Consider the following 23,770-nt stretch of genomic DNA (forward strand, 5'->3'; position numbering starts at 1 on the left):
TGGATATATACAATTAAAGATTATAAATAAATTTGGCACTTGAGGTAGTATGAATAAAGTTTAAATGAAAACAGTGAAACTATATTGAAATGTTAAATGATAGTATGAAACACAATGATAAATTGTAACAAAATTTTGTTATACTGAAACATGATCAAAATACCAGAAGGTTGGAAAAGTTATTAGAAAATGAAACCTCTTGCACCTTTAGAGCAATAAATATAAAGTTTCTTGGGTTCCTGATTCAACTTGTGTCTGAGACCCCCAGAGTTGCAAGCTGATGCCTTTACTGCCACAATCGTCTGGCTATCTGTTGTCTATAAAAGTTTATCAGCACTGTCTTGAAGAAACAACTAAAATTTGAAATAGAATGATACTTATAATCTCATTGTTCTGCAGAATATCTATTGCTGAAAGAAGTCTGTAATTTTTTACTGTATTGTGTGTATAATCAAAACCTTCTCTATCAAAACTGTTGCTTCAACAAATTTAACCATTTCACAGTAATTTGAATCGGAAGGCATTCGATGTATACATTCTAATTCTACACGTTCATTCATTATATTCCTGAAGATGGCCCAGGATGGGCCGAAAACGTTAGAACAAACGTGAAAGAAATTAACTGGAAGGATTAAGGCTATATTAGAAGAAACGTTGCACAATATTCTAATATGCTGTCTGGCACGTCTTTTTCATTTTATCACAAAATAACAGGCTTTTTGTCTTCATGATTGCACTTGAAATTGTAATGTCTTTTAAATATTAATATTAAACAGTTATGATTTCCTTTTTGATAATTATATTGCAATAACAGTACACTATAAACTAATTGGCAATTACTAAAATTAATTTTTCTAGCTAAATATCAAATATTATCTATTGTATATCAGTCTTTGTTATAATGATATTCTATTCTGTATATTTTTCTGAGAGAACTTATATGCAAATATAACCAAATATTTTCATTAAATTTTATATACAAATTATGAAAGGAAATTTCTTTTTACAAGAAACTGTTAATACTACGATGTTGTAATTAAAATGTCTGAGTGAATAAAGATTGGCAATTTTTGTCAACAACAAAACACTTTATTAAATAAATTGAATAGAAAATAAATAAAAAGGTACTTACTAAAACACACAAACTTCAGAAAACAAAAAAAAGGATGAACACAGATTGCTCTGTAAGAAGTTCTGGAATGGTTCCATGCACATTCCTTCCATTTGAATAGGTTAAGATTGGGGAAGACTTTTTTTATTGGATGAAGGTCCAATCGACACAAATCTTTGTAGCAGTATATCTGACACAAATTTTTTATTCATTGAATAAAAAATTACAAAGGGTATTTTTTAAATAAGGTCTGTTTTTTAATAAGAATAAAAATATTGTAAATATTATTAAAATATTTTTATCATATTCTACATACTTTTATCTACTTTTCTACATAATTTCCATTTTTGTTCAAACATTTGTCATACCACTCAACAATTTTTTGAATTCCTATTTCAAAGAAATCTGCTGCCTCTGAAGAAACCCAATCCATGACTGCAGTTTTCACTTTTGTTGTCGTTGAATCATTGATCACCAAGGAACTCTTTTAAGTACCAAAAGAAGTGAAAATCACTGGGTGCAAGGTCTGGACTGTAAGTTGGATGATCCAGTTGTTCCCATCCAAAAGAACTGATTAGATCTTGTGTTTGTGCAGAAATATATGGCCTTGTATTGTCATAGAGCAACATCACACCGGAAGGCAGTAGGCCACGCTGCTTGTTTTGTATGGCACACCGGAGTTTTTTCAAGGTCAAACAATACGCATCAGAATTGATTGTTGTGCCTCTCAGCATAAAATCCACTAACAAAATTCCTTTCCTGTCCCAAAAGACAGTTGCCATGGTCTTTCGTGCTGAAATTGTCTGTTTGGCTTTCACTTTGGTTGGTGACAATATGTGTCGCCATTCCATTGACTGTTACTTGGACTCAGGAGTCATGTGAGACACCCAAGTCTCATCTCCTGTAATGATGTGGTCCAACAATTCATCTCCTTCCTGATCGTATCGAGTCAAAAACGATAAAGCCCAATCTTTTTATTTTGTGATCATCAGAAAGCAGTCTTGGAACCCACCGAGAACACAATTTTCGATAATTCAGTTTCTCCAAAACAATGGTATACAAAACTGATCTTGAAATCTGTGGAAATTTAATTGATAACGTCTAAATCGTGAATCGTCGGTCCTCTCGAATTTTGTTATCCACATCACGAATCAAATCTTCAGAAATCAGAGAAGGTCGGCCAGGGTGAGGCTCATTATGCACATTAACTCGCCCATCCTTGAACATTTTTACCCATTTTCGAACTTTACTGTCACTCGTAGCATTATCACTGTAAACTTCACAAATCTGATGGTTAATTTCCGCTGCTGCCAAGTTTCTTGCACTCAAGAATCGAATAACAGATTCTATCTCAGTCAGCTGGCGACTCAATTTTCTTAAACATTATATCAGGTCAGTCCAAAAGTTTGTGCACATTTTGGCAAAATTTTTAAATGGTGTAAATAAAACACAATTTAACATTTTAATCTATGATATATTTTCCTCTGCTATCTACAATATCTCGCCATCTTTCTGGTAGCTTTTTTATTCCATTGGTGTAAAAAGATTCTGGTTTTGAAGCAAAAAAACTTCTGAGTTCACTTTGTATATCCTGTTTAGAATTGAACTTTTTGCCTTGGCAAAAATTTTGTAAGGCATGAAATAACTGAAAATCACTTGGGGCAATATCCGGGGCAGCAAAAGCTCCCAATTCAGTTCGTTAATTTTTTGCAGCGTTGTTCGAGCCGTATGTGGTCTAGCGTTATGATGGTGGAACAACACTTTCTTCATATTCACCAATCGCGGGCGTTTTTTAATCAATTCTAAATTTAAACGGCAAAGTTGTTCACTGTATACATCTGCATCAATGGTTTTATTTGGTTCTAACAATTCATAATAAATGACACCATACATATCCCACCACACACTTAGCAGAACCTTTTTGGGATGTAAAGACGCCTTTGGTGTTGGAATTGCCAGCTTATCTTTGTCTGTCCACTATCTTTTTCTGGTGACGTTATCATAAATAATCCATTTTTTGTCACCTGTTACCAAACGGTCTAAAAATGGCTCTCTTTCAAAGCGTGATAGAAGGGAAATGCAGATGTAAGAACGTCGTTATCAAAATCTACAGGACGTCCTGAACGGGGTTCATCATTAATGTTGCTTTTTCCAAGTTTAAATGTTTCAAACCATTTCTGGGCACTCCTTACACTAATAGTATGTGCATTATGTACACTATTAATTTTTATTGCTGCAGATCTGTCAGTTTCACCACTCAAAAAGAAAAAATATAACACAGCACATTTATATGCGTTATCGATATTCATTTTTTTATCAGTACTGATATGCGTCTGATCTTTACGAAATTTGGTGACAAACTGACGAATACATCAGTCAAGCGATGAGAAGTTTCGACAGGTTCGGAATCTTATCGATCTGGTAATGAGTCATCGCAAATCCCATACATGCTATTAATGCACATGAACTTTTGGACTGACCTGATAAATGTCTACAGTTCAGCACACAGACAGACGATACAGCTGCAAATTGCGTCTAAACACACGCAAGCATGCTGGTAGCAGACGTGCGATCACATGTCATTCTCACTCTTGTTCACAAACAGACCTTATTTAAAAAATAGCCCTCATACTTGATTATTATGTGTTGATCATATGTATAAAATCAGTATCTGTTTTCCTCCCCACCTTAACCAAATATAAAAGCAATATATATTGTTGACTTTAGGGTTTTTTCTTCTATAAACAACAACATAAATTTGGTTTTATTTAAATTTTAATAACTACTAGAATTAAATGTTACGCTAGCCCAAATTTAATCAGAAAACACTATCCTATGATTATTTTTAAATCACTATTTGAATCAGCACAAAATAAAACCTAAAATTATATTCAATAATTGCCTATATATTTAAATGGTAAATACTAAATTCTTCTAAAATTCAGTTGTAAAAAAACTTCCATTTTACAGTATTAAACCAGTATCCAAAATTACAGAAATTACAGAAAGCATATAGAGCAACGTATATTCTTTCAATGTGTGATTTTTTTTTTCTTTTTGGAATTATTCTTTACGTAATTTGAAAAATGGCATCATTTCTCATAAAAATATTATTTAGACATTGTAGAAATTGGTCATGTAGTAGATATTTTTAATATTTCGTACTTTTGGCATTTTAATGATAACACTTTTGAAAAGACTGTTGTTTATTCTGTATTCCATAGTTTTATTTTAGTTTTATTCGATTATATAGAAATAGATAAATAGAAATGTACAGTGGAACCTCGGTATATGACCTTAATCCGTTCCTGATGTTTGGACTTATACCGAATAGGACATATACCAAACCAACCATTCCCATAAGAAGTAATGTAAAAATGATTAATCCGTTCTCATGTAAAAAAAACCCTCTTGATATATATTAATGGGGTTGTAAAATAATTTAAATGCTGTTTGAGCACATTAATAAAAAAAATAAATTTTATTATAGATTTTTAAAGTTATTACAGTATATTGTATTATATTATTTAAATCATTAAGTCAAAATCAAATCAAACTCTCCTTAATACTAATAATTAGTGATGTAACGAATATTTGGTTACTATCCGGTATTCGGTGTATTTTTCACTATTTGGCCGAATACCGAATACCTAAAAACAGAAGTAAGAAATAACGAAAACACAGTAAATTAATCATTTTGGTAACCTTTATTAATGCTGAACATTAAACTATAATTATTAAAGTTAATAAGAAATCGCATCTAACTCTAGTATTAAATTATTTCGTAATTAAATATTATTATAGCCTTTATCTAGCCCGATATCTTATGGCATTGATGGCGTGTAGGTTAGAATGTATCTGGCATTAATGTTATTGTTTAGTTAATTATGTTATATTTGTATTCGTGTATATTTTAATATTTTTTACGATATTTTAAAATGATTTACGAAACGTTTTATTGAAACTTATCGTATTTAATGAAAGAATTATTTACTATCTTCTAGAAATAGATAAATAACTAATATATAATTTATTTTATATATAAAGCAAAGAATGAGCATTTCTCATTATATGCAAAAGATAACATTTGAAATTATGTTAATTTTAAAAATATTGACAAAAACAATAGCAACAAAATATCACAAAACTTCACAAATAGAAACCCCCCAATAATATATTTGAACTGTTCCACAACTGGGGAGAAACTAGACCATATGTCTCCACTAAAGTATATCCTTAGGCTACAAATTCAGTCTACAAATACATAGTAAAAACAAAATTTTAGTGTTTAATTAAAGAGTTAAAAAGATCGATTGCAAATAAAATAACTTGGTATTTAGATGTAAGTTACAACTTACATCTAAATACCAACAACTGCTGAATCATATCAGGCTATTTACAGCTATTACATAAATTATAAACCAATTTGGCACTAGAGGTAGATGTTAGGCTCCATTTCATATTAACTTCATAATTATAATTTAATATAATTTAATTTATTAATTAATTTAAATAATTTAGATCTACTGGAAGAAAAAATCGTAGTGACAGCGGGCCAATAGAGAGCAGGGTGCGCGATCCTTGCCATAATGCGGTTTGCGCGCCAATTTTCGCACGTGTGTTAATCGAGCCGAATAGTTTGGCCGAATATTCAGCCACACTCCTGGCCAAGTATTTGGCTGAGGCCGAATATACTATTTGTTACATCACTACTAATAATCTGTTTAGAAATTGATTAAACCCCTTTTGCAACGTTAGCAGATTTAATAATGTCTTTATTTTTCACAATTGTCAATATCGTCATTCTCGGAATATGGTATGCAACAGTTAAATCTCGAACATCCATGCCACCTTCATATTTCTCAACAATCTCTTTTTTTAGTTCCATTGTGATTCTGGTCATTTTTTTTTTTTTAGTTTTCCGTTGCTTTTCATTTGCCTTTTTGCAATTCATGATTAATAAAAATAATAAAATTTTACTTACAAATTAAAATCAGAAGAAATTTAACAAAGTTATAAACCGCGGGACCGTGAACATCTAGTCTGGTCTAGTACACTGAAGGTGCTACTTGTTCATAGATGACACGTATAATTGAATTAAGTCATATACCGAGCAAAATTTGTTTCGTCCAAACAGGACGTATTCTAAAGCAGACGTATACCAAGGTTCCACTGTACATTATTATACAATCTACCTTTTTAAGATATAAATTAAATTACACAGAATTTTTTACAAAATCAGATTAGTTTAAATTAATAATTACATATTTAAATTTATTATAAGCATATATAAATTTGGTTATAGTTTTCAATATAGGTTATTTGGAAAAGTATAAGTTTAATCTTATTCTTTTTGTAATCCTCTATTAATGATTTAAATTAATAAATTTGTATAGCTTTTTTATATTTGTACTAGCTGTTACCCGCGGCTTCGCCCGCACGGATTTTGCAATTTGATAGAAATAACCCTCCCTCGGTACTTCACTAAGGTTCTCAATTATTAGTTGTTACTAATCTGGTAAAATTACTGATTTTTGTTTGTTTCAAACTATGGACTGCTAATGCACCTAAATTAAAGTTTCAAATATTATGGGATTCCGAGATACGATAAATCTGAGTTTAATTTTTCACGAAACATAAGTGACATTATCTGAAACTCCCTAAATTTAAATAAATTATAAAATGTAAAAATACGGAGCATTCACAAACATTAAAACCTTTTGTCGTTGCCTTTTTCATTTCGTCGTTGCACACCATCAGTAGTCCATCAAAAATTACGGAGACAACCATCCCTTTTAGGCTACTGCCTCCTCTACAAACATGCAAACATGGTAAAATGTCCTCTAGTGTTTTGCCGCTATCACAATAATTTTTTAAAAATTAACAAATGTAAAATCGTGGCTGCCGTTATTACAGACACCGTACTAATTATTTAATTTATAACAATCTAAATGTATAAAATTCTCACACGTGTGACAATCAAATGCAGGTCGTATCAACTTATACTAACATATAACTATCTTACAATTAAGGAAAATGGAAAAAAAGCAAAAGGGATAGGAAAGGAATAGAAATACCCGGGGTATTTCATAGTTATGTGCTCTTGGATAGAACACCACTTCAAAACTCTCCTTTCTTCGTGACCCTCTTCTTGTCGTAGACCTTTCGTCTATTCCTGACTTTATTGTTTGCCCTCAAGGTTTTCTGTCCGTAGTCTATTTTTTTCTTTCTAACTTCTTCAGCACCTCTCAGTCTCAGATCGTTTTTCTCGAGGTCTGGAGCACTCTTTTTCCCTCCCTACTTCTTCGAGGTTCTCACCAAAAGTGACTCTTTCTCTGTCCGTCTGGCCCCAGGGCCCCACACCGTTTTTTATTTTTGTGGAAAAGATAATCCTTCCCAAATGCCAAAAGGGTTATACCCTATTCACACTGTACATTTTAAGCGGGATTAATATTTAAGCAGAATTAAGTTAAGTCACATTGTCGAAAACAAGATTAACTACTCGTTCACACTAGGTAATTAAAGCGAATTATTCGCTTAGCCCTCAAGTGGGTGTACTCAATATTACATTTTAAATAAAATCAAACTTTTGCTTATTTTTCATAAATCATCATAAATTAATTTATATTTACTAATTTAAAATATAAATAACTTATTTAAAATGCATAAGACATCAGTTAGGAATTATTAACGTTTATTATCAGTGATGTCGTTGGCAGCACGATTCTCTCAATGTTTATATCACTTTAGTGATAGAACTGTGATAAGAATGGATTTTTTGACAGAAATTTATATATATATTTTTTTTTTTCGTAAACAAGAAATTTATATTATTATTTAAACTTCTTGTACCGAAGCAGCATATACATGCTAACAGAGATGAGTATCGTTTGTTCGAACATTTGTACCTGTACATTTGCTTCTGCCATTATTTTTGAACTTGTGGCGGACCTCGTGGAAAGCTTGAAGCGACTTAACCTTCTTTGAGAAAGCGATTTAAGCTGAGCCGGTTGTTGGTAGTTAAACCAGTTTAACGTTAAGTCAGTTCCGTTCATATTTCATACCTTAAGCTGGCTTAAAATGTACAGTGTGAATAGGGTATTAGACAAGAAAGTTCTAGAAGGAATTCAGAACAAAGAAACAGGAAGGAAGGCTAAGATTAATTCAAATAAAATATACAAACACAGTATACAATATCGTGGCCAACGGCCACACTATAATCAAACAAATATGTAATAAGAAATTCGAATTTAAATGGTTTGTACATTTGGAACTTAAGTTATTACTAATCAATACCCAACTCGTACCACCTTATATAAGCAGCCTTGTTTAAAAGAATCTAACTAACGTTTTCGATCGTGTTTAACGACCTTCTTCAGGTTAGAACATCGAAAAAATCGAACATAAGAACGTTTAGCAGTAACGGCCGCTCGTTTGGAACGTTTTAAGAAGAACATTTAAATAGGATGGCATGCGCCATCTCTACGTCGATGAGTATTAAATAATACGATACAGGAGAATAATGTAAAGATAGATAACAAACAGTGAACAATAATAATAAAAAATATATGCCTCGTGGGGATATTGAAAATAAAATACTAACAGAATATGGTGCGTGCTGAACATCTCATATACCGAGGGAAGGGTAGGGGCTGTGCGGAGACTGACCGGCGGGTTCAGCGTAAGCTTCTGCAAATCCGCCTTTCTGGCGTTTACGTGTCGCCTGAGCGCCAGGCCGTAGATATTTTACTAGCCTCTCGGAAGTTTATGGATTGCCCTTTCTGGCTAGCTTTGTAGATATGCCATGCCTCTGTATACCGTAGGTGCTTTATGTTACGAACTGTTTGTATTAGTCTTGCTTGGGCCCATTCGGCTTGGACTTCCTGGGGATCTGCTAGGACATAAGTCGCCAGTGCTGTGCAAGGCTGTTCGTTTCTTATGTTTCTTTGATGTTCCGCTAGCCTTTCCTTGAGTGATCTTCTGGTGGCACCAATGTAAAATAATTTATTCTGCCTCCGTGCGTCCGTAATCGGGATTTTGTAAACTCCCGGGAGGGAATTAGTGTCCGGGGGGTCTTTATCAGCTCTTAATAGTTGGTATATAGTGGGACTCCTTTTGTATATTATTCTTTTGTTTGTAGCATTTCCTATGCGTCTATATATGCCGCTCAGTGCCGCTCTATAGTCCATCAACGTAAACTCCTCTGTGTTTAGGAGGTTTCTCTTCTTAGTGTGTGTCGTGGTGAGGCTAGTGATGGCTTTGTGACTGATCCCGTGCTTCTTAGCTAGCTTCATGATGTAATTCATCTCCTTATTTTCGTCTTGGGTGCTACTGCAGTGTGTGTGTGCTCGAGCGGCGAGCGCTCTGAATGCTGCGAGTTTATACGCTGGCGGGTCGTGCGAGTTCCATGGAATGAATATCGGGTTGTAAGTGGGCTTTCTGTATACTTTAGTGTGGAAAACTCCTTGGCTATCCAGCTGTATAGGTAAATCTAGGAAATGTATAAATTTATCATTTTCTTGTTCGAGTTCGATCTCGAGGCCGAATTTGTTTTCGTTTATGTCCGTTATGAATTGGAGTATGTTGGGTTTTACTTTCCAGAAAACCACTACGTCATCGACGTACCTAGCGTAAATTAGGATTTGCGAAGCATATTTAGGCAGGAGTGCATTCTCCATCGTTCTTAAGACCATCTCGCATAATGTACCTGCCAGGGGCTACCCATGGCTACACCTTTCTGTTGCGTGTAAGTGACGCCTTTAAAGCTAAAGATGGATGAGAATGTGGTTAAGTGCGTCATCTCTAGTATATGTTTTCTTTTCTTTTCTGGGGACTTGATCACGCTTAGGAGGAAGTCTCTTAGGTGGCAGAAACATGGTTCCAGCTTGACGGAGGGATATAAAGCCTTGAAGTCCAATACGGTCATATATTTAACTTCTTGCGGATTCATGCTAGCCATTCTTTGTAGGAGGTCTATGGGTTGTTTTATGCTGTACGGACTCTGGGGTAAATATTTATTAACGAAGCCGTTAACCAATCTTTCTAGTAAAATTGTGGGTGCGCTCCCTTTATCTACCACTGGCCTTAATGCCTTATCTTCTTTATGGGTTTTAGCAAATCCAAATAGCCTTGGTGTCGAGGGAGAGTGGACGACGATATTAGTCATACCCAGTTCTTTAGCAAGCGGTGTGCATACAAATCTTTTAATCCTTGCTTGCAGCTTCTCTAGTGCGCTTGGGTGGGTTGTAATACACTGCGTGTCATGTAGATACTTTATCATAAGGTCATCATAAGTGCTCCTATTCATGACCACTAAGTCTTTTGATTTGTCTGCCCTTGTTAGCACAATGTTGTTAGCTTTCAGCCACTCTTTACTTTTCTTGATATACTGCCATGTGGGGTCGTTGTCTTTTATACTATTTGCATGCTTGATTTTGAGTGCGGTTTCCCATCTGAACGTTTCTTTCTTAATCTTGCTGAGTCCTTCTAATGCTTGCTCGATTTCCGGCATGATTTTATCTAGTGTGAGTATCGGTTTCGGTGCGTATTTAGGGCCGTATTTACAAGCTTCTTTCAGGTACGTAGGAAGTGTGATATCATCCCAGCATATAATAGTGTGGTTTATCTGCTTTTTAGGGTGAGTATCTTGGTGCTTTCTTATCCATTCCATTTTATTCCCATACTTCATCTTTAGTCTGTTTTTCACTTGCGTAGCTAGGCTTACAACGCGGCCGTTAGCTTCCTTTAGGACATGCGGATCAAGCTCGTACAGTTCGTTTTCTAGTTCAATAAGCGTATTGATTAGATAAAATCTTTGGCGTCGTGTAGAGTGGATAGCTTTTCGTAGGCATATTGTTCTTAGTTTAGGGATTAAAGAGGCACATTCTGTTAGTATTTTATTTTCAATATCCCCACGAGGCATATATTTTTTATTATTATTGTTCACTGTTTGTTATCTATCTTTACATTATTCTCCTGTATCGTATTATTTAATACTCATCGACGTAGAGATGGCGCATGCCATCCTATTTAAATGTTCTTCTTAAAACGTTCCAAACGAGCGGCCGTTACTGCTAAACGTTCTTATGTTCGATTTTTTCGATGTTCTAACCTGAAGAAGGTCGTTAAACACGATCGAAAACGTTAGTTAGATTCTTTTAAACAAGGCTGCTTATATAAGGTGGTACGAGTTGGGTATTGATAAGTCACGCAGTCAAAGATGAGCTTAAGTTATTACCATCAGAAACAAAAAATTGCATCTGAAATAGTGCAGTAGAAGCCGTTCTTTTGGTTAAGCCTTAATGCTCTCCTTCTCCCTTGCGGGGAATTTCGAAAAATCGCTTCTTAGTGTGTGTTTCCATGATGTACCTTAACTGTGTACCAAATTTCACCACTTAAGGTTCAGCAGTTTGCTCTGGGCGATGATGAGTCAGTCAGTCAGGACAAGTAATTTTATATATATAAATTAATTAAGTTTTCTGAACAAAGAATAAAATTAACAATGAATATTTATTGTACCAATGATTTATTACCAAGAATTCTGTTTAGTGACACTGCATATATAATGTTATTTAGATCTTGATATCAAGATTAATGTTATTAATCAAGATTATCGATGTAGTGGATTAAAAATACGCAAAACAAAAATAATATATTATATAAATAATAAACATCTCTAAGCCCGATGAGTATATAATGAATTACCAACAATTGCCTTAAAGATCAAGCTATAACTTGGCTAATATTAATCATTTAATTAACCAAATTATAGTCTGATCTTTAACGCGTTCAGCCCTTAGCCCGAGATATCTCGGGCAAGTTGTATAGCGTTACAAAAAATGGGGTCCTTTAGGACCCCTAAAAAATTTTTTTTTTTTTTTTGATTTTTCGGATGTTTTCTAAGTCTCCAAATTTTTTGAAAAATTTTTACCCGCGCGAAAAAATTTTATTGCGAGTTTAATTAACCTTTAATGACACGCAATTAACGCTTAATGGTTTTTTTATGGGATTTTTTTATAAAACTTTATTCATCTTTCTAAAGTTCTAGTGCGTCGATTTTACTTCGGTAAAGTTATTTAAAGCTATTTTCTGATGTCAAAAACAGCATCCAATAGTTTTTTAATTTTTTTAATTAATAGATTTTATTATATATACGTTTAATTAAGTCGGGGGGGTCGGAAATTTCAATTAAAATCGTAATTTTAAAAAAATATTTAGAAATATACCGCCATCTAGTATTCACCCTACTTTTTACCCTTCTCCTCCCGAGAGTTTCATGAGAATGTCCCGCGAAAGACGACACCAGCTGTTCTCAAGGTCATCCAGCTGTGTAAACAATGACACATCGGTGTCAAGTTTCGCGCTAAGGCGAGACAAAGGAAATTATACTTTGAAGCTTTTTCTTCAAAATTAACACATTTCTATAATTTTTTTTTCGTTTTTATGTTTAACTACATTAAAATTAAAAAGTATTTAATTCGCCGGAGTCCCAAGGAGTTAAGGCAATCGTTAGTAATTCATTATAATAAATTGTTTTTCAATCCAGCATGGATTTAAAAATTAACAAAATAGAAATGACAACAGTCAAACTATTATCTGGCTGGCTTAACAAGCTAAAATACATTATGAAAAAAATATATAAACAAACTTTTTAATTGTTGCATCTCTATGGCATATGCATGAGAAACTTGAATACTATTGAAAGAATTCTAATTAATGAAAAAGAAAATAATGATAACATTAAAGGCTAAAAAATAAGGCAGTAGACTAAAAGAAACAGTTGAGATTTATGCACATGCAAATCACTAAAGTGAAAATTGATTGGTCATCATCAGAATAGATAAATGGACAAACTGTTTACTATAACATGTAAACTGGAAACCAAGAAGAAAAGGTTGTGCAAAGAAAATAACCTATAAATATAGAATGTTTTTTGGCTGCAATTTGAAAAGTGTAGACCAATAAATTCCCACTGCTGTCCATCTGTGTTTGTCTGTCTTTTCTTAATCTCGAGAAGGACGGCCGGATGGCCGAGCGGTAAAGGTGGCAGCCTACCGCTCTGGGGGACCCGGGATCGAATCCGAACGGGTCTAATAATCCCCAGGAATTTTTCGGGGGGTGGTCCGTTCGGATATGTCGGGCCCCGTCCCTCACCACCCGGTCACCCCATTGTGGGCTTGGCCGAACCCATAATGGGCCTACTAAAAGAGGCCCTCTTAGTGCCCACAGGGCGGAAAGAGTTAAAAAAAAAAAAAAAAAATCTCGAGAAGAGTTAGATAGGTGAAAGACAGGACCAGCTACAGACTATTAATTATATATACGAACTTCTGATGCAAACTGGAAGTCATGTTATTTTAGTTCAAAAATTTTCCACAGAAAAGTGTTAGGCCACGAACACACATGCGTAAAATTGTGTGGCAGAAAACTGAATCAGAAATCAGCTTTCAGTTCAGTTTCTGTTTTACGCTTTTATGCCAGAACACAAATACGTAAAAATTCTGATCGAATAGGAAACACCACTGCCACCGACAGTGCTAATTTTATTAATTTTTTCTTGTCATATATCTATTCCTTTGTACCTTCCATTTTTTCGCTTTCTCTGCTATAATATAGAAAATTTAAATTAATACACTTGTATTCCGAATTCAAATAAAGAACGTGCGTGTAATCTAAATACTAAGCCTATAAATCAATTCTACTAGACCTACCTGTTGTTTGAAATTTTGCACCTATAGCCATCCATAAACGTTGTTTAAATATAGTGGCTTTATACATGACACTGATGTGGTCGAATGGATACAATAAACTCCTCTATTTCATTTATTTTGTTTTTTTGAGACCATCACAATTGTAGGGTTAACCCTCATTGCCGCCATTGTTAGAATAAAAAGCACATGTCTACTTTGACGTCACAGAAAAGACTTCTCTTTATTGGAGGAATTTTGGTGTAAAAATTTTACGGCGTAAAAAGTAGAGACATGTTCTACTCTATTTTCAGTTCTGTTTCAGCCAAAATTTCAGAAAAATTTTTACGCTTTGTTTTACGCTAGATTTTACGCCGAATTTTACCATGTGTGTTCCTGGCCTTAAATAAATGACCAGCACTACTCTATTTTTAAAGGAAAAGTCTGATGTACAGGGGCAAGACATTACTAATTAGAGGTGGAGAGCATATATTTTAAATTAAATGGATTAAAAATTGCAGCTTATCATTATTGTGATGTCACAATAAATAATTGCTTTTTATCATTGATCTAAGTAAATTGCTTAACACCGTGTGGTTGATTTATAAAAGAATATAAAATCATTAAATGGAAAATATACATTTTTCTTAGTTTTGATCATGTGTGAAAGAGCAAAAATGTATTACTGGTTTGAAATGAATCTTGATAGTTTGCATATACTACCTAATTATGCACTGGTTTCATAAAGTCCAATTTAAAAAATAATCATAAATTCTGTTAAATAATTTATAATTCTTGAATCCAATACAACTTCTTAAGCCTTTTAAGTTTCCGGTACCCAAGACGAAAAATTAACAACCAACTAACGTTTTCTATTCTCCTTCGAGATCTTCGTCTTGGTCAGGTTTTAGATGTACCGGTATGAGGATTGTTTTTATAATTCTTGAATTACTTGTCATTCTAAATCTATTTCTTTAGATTAAGTTTACTTTTAAGTTATTCAACATACCAATTAAATGATTTGCATAGAGGATGAGAATCAATTTTTTTTTTTTTTTTTTATCAAAAAACAAAATAATCTTGTGTGTAATGTTTTTGACATTCATTGACTTATAAAAAAATTATAGCAAGAGAAGTAGATTGGCCTAGATCAAATATTTAACAATTTAAATATTGGTGCAGAAAATTCAAAATTATAATTTAGAAAGCCATTGAATGTCATATAGACTTAGATGAAACCCAAGTAGTACAGCTTATGATCATCAGTTTTATTTTAATAGTAAAAAACCATAGAGAATGTGTAGCAGTGAGTAAGACAAATGAATAATCTTTTACTAAATATTTATTATTATATAATGAAAGTTTATTGCATTTCCTGACTTTATTTAAGGTTGTGAATTTAAACATTTTTTAAAAAATTCAAAATTAAGTCAATAATTACAAACTATAACACACTTTTGGTAAACCTTTACAGAACTATCTGTTAAATAAAATTTTGAGAATTATAAGAGTAACTTCTACATTTTCCACAAGTTGTGTAGATGATTAAATTAGTGAATTAATTTTGAAACTGTGATATTTTGTGATAAATGAAAATTGGATTATAAAAATAAATGCCCTAACTAACAAAATGACATTAATCAATGTATATATTTAATTCAAAAAATACATCCATTGAAAGCATTAATTCAAAAAGAACACAAGAAGATATGTAAGAAATTTTCTGTTATGAAATCAATATTTTGATAGCTTGATAAAATTAATTGATAATTTTTGTATTTACAAGTTTTGTCATAGGTTATTGGATGATGCAAAATCCTATATGTTAAATCAAAATAAATTTGATTTTAATGCAAATTCTATGACACTTTTGATAAATGTCACAAAAACATAATTCTCTATGTAAATGAAGCAGATATCACTTTATACAGGAAATTTTTTTTTTGTTGTTGAAAGAATTGTTTAAAAATTACTGAAAATTCATTCAAATAATAAGATTTTACTTCATAATTGAAGTTATATTTTTTGTAAATAGTCTAATTTTTGAGTCTATTTTAAATTACAAAAAATTGTAAATAAGATTTTAATTGAAATTTCTAATACATTAGAATTACCTGTTAATTTGCAAAGATGTATTCCTAAAACTTTTTACATTTGATAAAACTATTGTTGACAAAAAAGATTGGAGAAAATCTGTATGAAATTTAATAAAAATATAAAAATCAGAATAAAATTGCAATTGTCATACTTTTCTGTGTAGAATCATATATATTTCTTAATGTAGAAAATTATATATATATATATATATATATATATATATATAATTCACTTTTTTTCTAATTGTTTCAAGAATGCTGCTGTAATAGATTTTTCTAAATTTTGGTAAACAGTCTGTTTCTCTCTGAATGTACCTCTAGAGAGGCATATGCCTTCCTTTAATCATAGATTTTCAGATACATACAGATACATACCTCTGTGGATCTAACTATAAAAAAAAATACATAAATGCACAGATCTTTTTCTGAGTTCTCTAACATTTTAGATAATCTATAATAACTATTTCCTCTTAAATTGGTCCTTGCTCTTCAAAAACCTTTAGACTTCTGTCACAAGACAGTTAAAAGTACTAGGATATAGTTAACTATTTCTATATGTGGAAAATTCTGATATATTTCTGACAGTAAAGTTTTCAATTTAATTTTTTTGAAGGGAATTAATATCTAATCAATGAGATGCTGGACTTCATTTGTATAGGGACATTAGTCATTAGTTATGATATTAAATTTAGCTGGGATTGGTTTGCATAACAAGCCAGTAATTACGTTGGACATAAAATTAACATTTTTAATAGTAATTTTGGAAAAATCAATGAAATACGTGTCTTTGTATTCTTCACAAAACAATAATTGTTTTCTGAAGAATATGTATTTTATTGGCATCAATTATTGGTATTTGAGGATGTATTTTTATTTGCACATTCTCTTTGTATAGTCACAAATTAAGTTAAAACTGTGTGATCATCAATACCTAGTACATGATCGTCGTTTCACCTTTCTTAATACAATAATTGAATTGTTTATTTTAGCTGATGCTAACTACGTAGTACGATCCAAAAGTTTGGGGAATTAGCATAAAATTCCTTACCTTAAAAATTTTATATTGCCGATGCACAACCACCTTCAAAGTAATCACCTTGGGTGACGATACACTTTTGCCAGTGCTCGTATAACTTCTGAAAGCACTGCTGGAAGCCATTTTTTGAAACCTCCCATAAAGCCTTCTGCAATGCTGCTCTCACCTCATCTGATGACACACAACGGCGTCCCTGCAAATGCTTTTTCATTGATGGAAACAAATAAAAATCACACGGGGCTAAGTTCGGTGAATAGGCGGGGTGTGGAAGCACATTAATTTGAGTTTTGGCGAGAAACTGTGTGACCATTTGGGACTGATGTGCAGGTGCGTTGTCATGCAGAAGGTACCAGTCTCCACTTCGCTAGATCTGTGGCCGTTTACGACTAATGGATTCCCTCAAACGACGTAAAATGTCTACATAACGTTCCTTGTTTACTGTTCTGCCTTCAGGAATAAATTCTGAATGAACGATTCCTTGAGAATCAAAAAATACCTCCATCATGACTTTCTCTTTGCTCCGGTCCTGCCGGAATTTCTTCGATCATGGTGAGGAGGGTGATTTCCATGTTGAAGAAGCACGTTTTGATTGGATATCTAATAAACAACACCACGTTTCATCACCTGTTATGATGTGGTTCAAAAAAGCTGGATCCTTATTGGCTATGTAGATTAAATCACCCGATATTCTCATTCGTTCTTCCTTTTTGTTCAGAAGTCAAAAACCAAGGGACAACGTGCCGAGACACTCGGTGCATGTTAAGATCTTTCGTTAAAATATGCTGGCAACTAGTCTTTGATAAGTGAGTAGCCTCAGCGATTTTTTCAAGGGTTAGGCGACGATCTTTGCAAACACATTGAGAGACCAACTCAACATTTTTCGCGTTTCGTGAAGTCGAAGGTCGGCCAGAGCGTTCATTGTCTGCGATGGATTCTCGGCCCTGTTTAAAACGCCGATGCCCTTCGTACACCTTCGATATCGCCATGGTGGAATCACTGTACACCTTTCTTAGCAATTTTAAAGTCTCCATAGGTGTTTTACCTAAATGCTGACAAAATTTAATGTTGCAGCGCTGTTCTTGAAACTCCATTTTTATTACGTTGCAGAACAAAGGTAACTATCTCCAGAAAAAAAGGCAGCGCTCGCGGTTTAATCAAGTGACATGGGCGAAACAGACCTGAACACGTAGGGGTGGTTTGGTAGAATCCATTTCATACGCTATAACTTCAAATACATGCTTTTGTTGTCATAGATTACTGCATTCTCCGAACTTTTGGATCGTACCACGTAATATAAACAGTGTTGATATGACCACAGAATAGTAGCATGCAATATCACTGCTGAACACTATTATTCTGCAGTCATATCAATACTTTTCTTCAATATGTTAATAGAAAAATGTTATGGTCTTACATGTTTTCAAAGTTATCTGTTCCAGTAGAAAAAAGACAAATATTTATTGAAGCACAGAATTTTACATGGTACTCCTACATTATTTGCTTATTTTATTTTTGTATATTATAAATTCAGTTTTGAAAATACATAAGTCTATGAATTTGAAGTGCAAACCTGTCATATAAAAATTTAAATTTTATTACTTTATTATAATTTTCAATTATGGTATTTAAATGATAGTGATTAATCTGATTTAAATTTTTTGTAGTATAATAAAGTAATGTTTATTTTTGAAATTAAGAAAAATATCAGTTTTTCATGGGTATTTTAATATTAATAAATTAAAAAGAGAATCTGACTGAACATGTGGTGATAAATCTTCTCTTGATGTAAATTTTTAGGTAATTGTTTGGATAAAATTTTATTTAAAATATGTATATTAATAATGTTATTCTGTTGATGATAATTTAGTAATAAATACACACTTTAAGTTATTGAAATGTTTACTATTATTATTATTATTATTTTATGATTTTAAATATTTGATTTAATTGATACCTAACTTCTACATTATAACTTGTAAATTTTAAAATTACTGTAGTTTATAAAATATTAATTTAAGTCAGATTTCAAATTGTTTTTCTAAGCAAACTAAGTTTTGAAGTATGCTTTTGTATTTAATACATAATATGCACTTGAATTATCTTAATTTGTTGATGTGGAATATCAACAAAAAACATGCAATAAAGAAAAAAGCATTTTATGACATCAGTGATTATAAAATTGTCAGTTAATCAAAACCTTTCTTGCAGATTTTATGTCAGATTGCATCTAGACCAGTGGTTCTCAACCTTTCTGAAACCATTGAACACTATTTATACACTTCTTTATTGTGTGAAGCATATTTGTCAATATATTCAAAAATTGATAAACAATTCTGTGTTTACTATTGCAATGAAGCAATAAATTAATAATCTTTATTGTATTGAATAAAATAAACATGGAATTGTCTACAAACAAAGTAATATGTTTCAGTATATTGGAATAAATTTGCAATAAAATAGTTTTCCCGTGAAGCATTTGAGCAAGTCTACAGAACACTAGTTAAGAACCACTGCTCTAGACAAATGTGGCTTACTTCATCTCCATATAGTTTTTAATTCTTTTGTCAGGACAAATAAGAATTTGTGCATGCTGTTTTTGTTAAATACTAGATCTCCTGAGAATTTCTTGTACTTGATAATCTTGACATAACCTGCCACCAGACTTTATCAAATCTAACAGCAAAACACTAGTATGCTGTGCCTATTCAGTTTTAACAGATTTTCAGATCTCAACACTACCATGTATATCTAACAAATTTAATGTGCATTTTTGAGTCCACAATTCTAATTTCTTTGGGAACAAAGGTCTTTCGACATACAATTTTGGATACTCTATACCCACGATACTCAACCTGCGGCCCGCTGAGCTTTTGTGAGTGGCCCGGACATGGCCCGTAAATAATGCAGTCAAAATATAAATTTTGAAATTTTTGTGGCAAAAATAGATTGTCACTTCACCCACACTGGTAAGTCCCTTTTATCCTTTCTGTAAAAAAATGTGCTCAAATTTTATGTTGTTCGCATCACTGTATCTGTGTGAAATGTCATACTCAAAAATGAAATATGCAAAGAACATATATATAGAAATTGGCTTACTGATTCACACCTGGATGCCGTTTTACGAGTAGCATGCAGCAGTTACAAGCCTAATTTAAATGAAATTGTGAAAAAATGTTTGCAATATCAACAGTCACACTAAATTTCTAGGGTGAGTGAGAAATTATAAGTTTTTTATTATAATCGTTATGTTGCAGCTCACGTGTAATAGCTATCATGTGTGTGGCCTGAGAAAAAAAAAAGGTTGAGTAACACTGCTCTATACACTCAAAACAAACATTTTGAAACTGACTGTTTGCTACATTTGAAATATTTGATATGTGGAATATTATTGAGAGAGAGAGTGAAATTGTTGGCATTCTAATTTTTACATCTTGTCCAAAGTTGCATTATTTTAACACTTACTGTGCTAGAAATGTAATATTATGTTTGTTAATATATCCTGTAATTTCTAGCTTCAAAATGTAACAATACGTTTTCAGCAATGAAAATACGATTTCTTTGTGTATTTTAGTATGTCTGTTAATAAATAGTCGGCACTATTTATTCAGAATTTTGAAATATCAGCAATTTTGTCCAATTACGATTGTCTGATTTTTGTCGCCATATTTTGCAAGCAAATATCGAGTTGTTTTATTTTTTTTATATATAAGTTAAGTTTAGATATGGCGCATTACCATACTAATTAATAATTGTTTGAATTCATTAATAAAAAAATCAACAAATATAGTGTTGATTATATCGATTTATCTGAAAAAAATGTCACGATTATGAATTAGGCCTAACTGAGATCGAAAAGATACAAATAAGCCACGTAACTTCATTATTATTTTAAACATGTATAGTTTATATGATATTACATACTTTCTATACTTTTTAGATATTATTATTATTACAAAAGTCAAATTCCTATATTTCTGATAGTGCTAATGCCGTCTTATGTACATTTGCTGAACCAACTCAATTATGAAAAACTGGTAGTTAGAAAAAAGTCTACTAATAATATTGATACAGTACATTATTATTATGAATAAATTCATTGGTGTACTATATATTTCATACATAAGAATATGAATTTTAAAGCTATATTGCAGCTTTTAATTTTTTTCATTGTATCTTTATCTCTAAAACGAGCCAAAATAACATTAATGCATAATACATAAAAATAAAGCCCACACACATCAAAATCGAGTATTGTACAGATAAATGTTTCCAATATCAGAAACTGTTTTTACTTTTTACCTAGCTTTAGTCAATCGTTTTTTATTTTCAGTAGAAAATATTGTAAAATTGCTTAAATCAGTCAGCACAGGTAAGGAACTAGGTCAACTGGACCAGCTTGGTAAGTGTTAAGCATTGATAAATGATGATCAAAATTTGAAATTGAAATCCTTATGGGCCAGTCCTTTTAAGACATGAATTTTAGGTAAGATTTCAATAGCAAGATAAATTATACTATTGTAATAATTATCCAATCTTTAACAAACTTTTTCATTTTCATTCTTCAGATTGTTGGTAAAAATCTGCCTTATCATTTCAAAGAATTCCCTTTTATCTCAAGAATTAACTGTTATCAGGACCATTTGAATAATTTCGGCAACTAAGGCAAGCCTAAAAACAGCATGAATGTACTGTACACCTATCCCTCGTTTTACACTGTACTTTTACACGTTTTCGCTTTTACACGGTTTAAAAAATAAACTGGCTATGATCAAAAGGAACAATTTTTAACTCTAATCTACATCTATATTCCAATCCACCTTAATTATATGTTATAGTTGATATTTAGGATACTAGGTGACAGTTTTATTTCAATCTGCCAAATAGTAACCGATATAGGGTACTTCCCCATATGCATGAAGTTGCATTCATTGCACATAGTTTTAAACCAGAAAATTTTAATTTTTCATATTCATAAGTAACAAACGATTACATTATTTTTAATTACATTTTTTACATTACATTACACAATTACATTACATTTTTATGAATCTTTCAGATTTTATTTTTTGTTCCTTTGTACTTTGTATTTAATTAATAAAAGAATATATATTTTTTTTGCCTTTCAATATTTTTGTTTGATTTATGTACCTTTAAAAAATTGAAAAAAATTCATAATTAATAAACAATGAAATTATGCGTTTTTTGCATATTATTCAATTTACACGGTTTTACATTCAAAAAGATACAAATTCGATTTATACGTTTTTCTCAGGAACCTATCTTCCGTGTAAATCGAGGTATAGGTGTACTTATATTTCTATAAACTGTGGCTCTGTTATACCTTGGTGCTGGAGGCAGTTGCTTTCCACCTCATCTATTGGCACAAACCTAACTATTATCTAGAATTACATGGTTTGATAAATATTAACCAATTCAATCTACAGATTTCTTAAAACTCTTCTTTTGAAATTAAATCTCTTAAGATAATTTGGTAGTAGTTAGGCGTTAGGTGTCATCTCTTGCTAAATTTAATAATTAGAATTTTAATTCTAATTATTAAATTCGGGCCAATTCTTTTCTTCCAGTTAGGCCTAAATTTATTTAAATTATTTAATTAAACTTTTAAATCTCTTAATAGCAACTCTTCTTGAGACGTTGTGATTGTATTTATAATGATACAGTACCTAAGACTAATTTGAATTTTATTGATCTAATTTAATATTTTAACAAATTACAGATGTACTGTACATCTTATCTCAAATGGTCAATGTTTTAAATAATTCTGAATTTACAACATCAACTTGTAAAAGCCTACATAATTCAAAAAATAGAAAAAACATCCTGCTTATGTAAATTTATATTGCTTAATATACTTTATATAATTTTCTTAATTATGGTCAAATTCTGTTTAACCTGTTCCGTGTTGGATCCGAGATAGTGAGTTCCTCCTTGAAACAATAGCTGTTAGCGTTCGAAGTACTTGTTCAGAAGGCATAGACCAGTCGACTTGGTCAGCCCCTCGGTGGAAATCCTCAGTAAGAGGACAGTTAAGTACAGTACATAGTGCCTCACGTCACCATGACGACACCCACAGGAGCAGCTACCATCTCCTTGTCCAAACTTGGACTTGAAGTGGGGAAACCTTCCTTCTTTTTAAACATTAGATGTCACACATAGCAACCAAAACAAAACTAAAATTAAATAAGTGTGTTAGTGTCAGTATTCAGGAATTTCCTAACAATATGGCATGTATTCAATATTGTGGCCTTCTGTAGTGTGATGTATGTATTTCTATTCAATTGTAATGTTCCCAGGCTTTTGTGTAGTGTATGTGGTATCACACCTGTACAGGAGAGAACAACAGATACGATAAGCGCACTATCCATTCTCCACAGATGCCTTATTTCCTGGGTGAATTCTGTGTACTTGCTGATTTTTCCAGTGAATGTGTTTTGTAGATTGTGAGTGTTTGGAATGGCTATGTCTATAATGTATGTGATTTTATTGTGTTTGTCAATGAGTGTGATGTCTGGTCTGTTGTGGTAAATTGTTTTATCTGTGATTATGGCTCTGTCATAGTACATTTTGTGCATGTTTTCCAATACTGTCTGTGGAATATACTTGTAGTATGGTTTGTGGATGTCTAATAATTTTTGTTTTTTTGCAAGCTCTTGGTGTATTATATTTGCTCTACTTGATTATGTCTGTGTAAATAATCTGTCTGTGCCAAAAGCTTGCAACCAGAAGTGATGTGTTGTATAGTTTCTGGCATGATGTGACATTTTCTGCATGTGTCATTTGTGAGTGTTGCATCTTTGAGTATGTGTTTTCTGTAGTTTTTAGT

At 32.2% G+C, this 23,770-nt stretch overlaps 1 protein-coding gene and 1 long non-coding RNA gene across 7 annotated transcripts in view; one reads left to right on the forward strand and one right to left on the reverse strand.

Moving 5' to 3' along the window:
- Positions 1–23,770, forward strand: part of LOC136983821 (tRNA selenocysteine 1-associated protein 1-like) — a 76,995-nt gene that overhangs the window by 19,188 nt on the left and 34,037 nt on the right. The window lies entirely within an intron of this gene.
- LOC136983833 (uncharacterized) lies at positions 17,066–18,211 on the reverse strand. Its single transcript, XR_010882103.1, has 2 exons — positions 17,664–18,211; positions 17,066–17,433 (listed from the first exon to the last, which is right to left on the reverse strand). It is a non-coding gene; the product is annotated as an uncharacterized lncRNA (long non-coding RNA).

This window comes from Centruroides vittatus, unplaced genomic scaffold (assembly GCF_030686945.1).
Source record: "Centruroides vittatus isolate TY-2023 unplaced genomic scaffold, ASM3068694v2 contig_89, whole genome shotgun sequence".
NCBI lineage: Eukaryota > Metazoa > Arthropoda > Arachnida > Scorpiones > Buthidae > Centruroides > Centruroides vittatus.